This window comes from Macrotis lagotis, chromosome 1, assembly GCF_037893015.1.
Source record: "Macrotis lagotis isolate mMagLag1 chromosome 1, bilby.v1.9.chrom.fasta, whole genome shotgun sequence".
Taxonomy (NCBI): Eukaryota; Metazoa; Chordata; class Mammalia; order Peramelemorphia; family Peramelidae; genus Macrotis; species Macrotis lagotis.
This window is the reverse complement of record NC_133658.1, coordinates 712,342,702-712,345,940: the sequence shown is the minus strand read 5'-3', so window position 1 is coordinate 712,345,940 and position 3,239 is coordinate 712,342,702.

Below are 3,239 nucleotides of genomic sequence, written 5' to 3'. Positions count from 1 at the left end.
GACAATGAAATAGTGAGAAAAGGAAGCAATTTGAAAAGATTTCTATAACAAATTCTTTTCATCACCAATGAAAGAAGAATTGGTATATTGGAATTCTAACCATTATCTTCTATGATTTGCCTGAGGAAATAGAAAAGGCACTACAGAAAAAAAAAACATGGAAAGAACAGCTGGACTAGACCAAAGATACAAAGATGAGGCCCATGATGAAAGTGACAAAATTTTGAGGGTGTTGAGGCATCTATTCTCAAGATATCTGAAATAGGAGCTGATACAAAAATGCTCAGAAAAAGTCAGAGACCAAAAATAAGTGATGAAGAAAATATCACTAACTACCGGCCCATATGTCTAAAATCACAGTATCATAGAATCTGAGAGTTGAAAGAGAGAAACTTAAGCTCCATTTAGTCCACCCATACACAAAAGTAATGCATACTCTAATATATTTCACAAATGGTCAAACAGACTCAGTTGAAAACATGCAAGAAAAGGGAACCCAGTGTTTCTTGATGGATTTTATTGCACTTTTTGGAGAATGCCAATTATTAGGAAGCTTTTTTCTGACATTTAAAGACACTTCATATTCTCATTTCTATACTTGAGAAAGGTATGAAAAGGCAAAAAAGAGTATTTTGAACCTATATTTGACAGCAGACTTCATTTTTATTTTTACATGATTAACTGAAAGTTATAGAGACTACAGATATGCAATTGTATTTATTGAATTTTGCATATATATGCTTCTATATGTATAAGTATGTGTATGCATTATATATGATATATATAGTTATTTAGTAATATATGTTTGTATACACACATACACAAATAAATTATTTAAGTCAAAACGGGAAAAACACTGACTTACAGGCTTTTCTCCCACAAGGGTTTGGCATATTCCCCAAGAAGGGAAAAATCATATAAGAATCATTGAAAGAAATCAAAAAAGATACTTTTTCATGACTCTCGTATTATTAATGTCAAAGAAGTAATAAAATAGAGAGAAAGATACTAACTAATTATATTTACCTCTCTAATAGAAGACATCCAATAAGCATCCAATATGAAGAGTAATTCATTTAAATTGATGATAAAGGCCTCAATCTTTTTGGTCATGTCTAACTCTTTGTGACTGGGGTTTCTTTGGAAAGGATATTGAAGTGGTTCACCATTTCTTACTCCAAGTCATTTTTGCAGATGAAGAAAGTGAGACAAACAGGGTTAAGTGACTTGCTTAAGGTCACACAGATAATAAATGCCTGAGGTTGGATTTGAACTCAGAGCTTCTGACTCCAGTCTTTGTGCTTTATCCTTAGCTTCCCTATAATGGCTTATACACTTTCTTTTTGTAGATGACATTATGTTGATTCCATTAAGACTCAAAATATTGTGGAAATTTCTAAATGTGAACCATTATCAATCAAGGAAGCAACCTGGAGTATTAGAGACAGCTAGCATTAGAGTTAGGAAACCTTGCATCTAAGTAGTACCTTTGTTAGATAATGACAATTAGTAAAGTTAGGTAACTCCTTAGTGTCCTAGCCAACTCTTGAAGATTATCACTTTACACAAAAGCGCTCAACTCCATTAGAAGTGTCATTGCATCAGGAGTGTCCCAAGGCAATAAAATCACAAATCTAACCTGAAAATTTTCTCAAAAGTATTCAGCGCAACTTTTTCAACAGGGAAAATCAGGGCATACTGTCCAGGAAATGATAAGCATCTGGATGGACAATCCAGGGAGGTGGTTAATCAACATGCATATATATGTGTGTATGTATGTATATGTATATGTATATATATATATATATATATATATATATATATATATATACACATACACACACATATAAAGTTAATGTATAATGACTATTCCTCAGATTATGAAAGGCAGTTAAAAAGACAGTCCATTAAATTAAACCATCAGTACATATATATCTTGGACGGACATTACAAATCCACAATAAACAACTCCTGGAATTGAATAGAACATTAAAAGTGTATCTGATTATTTTTTGACTTTTTGGATGTTATAGTTATTTTGGTGACCAAAATTTCTATTTAAAACAAAGGAGTTTTTTATCTTATAGTTTTCTGGTAATAGTAAATGTCTCAAGTCATATAAAATCACTTCTTCACATCTACTGAATGCACAAGGAAACTGAAATAACATAGATAAATTGAAGGGAAGGGGAAAGAACTCAAAAGATTATCAAAGGTTTTATTGCAATGTCAAGTCAGTGTTCTATCATCAACATGCATAAAGTAGAACAGAAGCATGAATTATTTAAATAGTGGATTATTTACATTTTTATTAATTTTGGAACTTCTCCTGATGTTTGTTTTTTTAAACCGTTAAACTTTCTCAATTACAGTAACCTTAGATTACTAAAGGACTTTTTGTTTGTTTGTTTTGCTTCTTTTTGAGAGTAAATTGAAATTTTCTTTCCCTGATCTATCAAATAGAGCGGTGGACAGAAAGTATTCTTGAGAAAGTGAGCCTTTTTATAAGTTATATGTTTTGGTTGTGTTTTTATTCATTTATTCATTTAAGAATTTTTCAAGGAACTCCTGTTTGTGAAACATTGGGAGATACATAAACATAAATGTCCTCAAGGAACTTTTCATCTATTAGGGTAGATAAGATACTTAATCTGTAATACAAGGTTGAATACGTGCATGAATACTATGAGTTTTCAGATGGGAAGATCATTTTAGAAACTTTATAATAAAAGTATTAAGTGTGCTTCTTTTAATAAAACCCCTTTAATGTACAAACAGCAGGTGGGCTTAATTCAAGGATAACTTGAAAACAGTTGGTCTCAGGTTCACTTTTGATCTTTCCTCCTTTGCATGCATCAGAAAGTTATAAAACATTACTCTATCTTTATCTGGATATAAAACACATTATAAAAGTACAGATAGGAGATAATGAAAATTTAGGCTAAACAATGTTAGTTAGCCAAGTAGCAGGTGTGGAAGAATGAAGAGGGAAGGTAGTTAGAGGGGATAAATTCACACTGTCCCAGTATAGCAGGATATTCTGTTGAAGCAGGTAATTCCTTAAGTGGGTCACTGAATCAAATTAAACTCTAACTGCACATGATTATATTCAGTTCAGAGTAGCAGCTTTCCCCTTGCAATTGACTGATTACTGGCATTGGCAGGGCACCTAAGCACCCCTTCATCCTTTCTTTGAGACTCAAAAGTTCCTGGTCTTTCCAGATACTTCCCATGAGTAC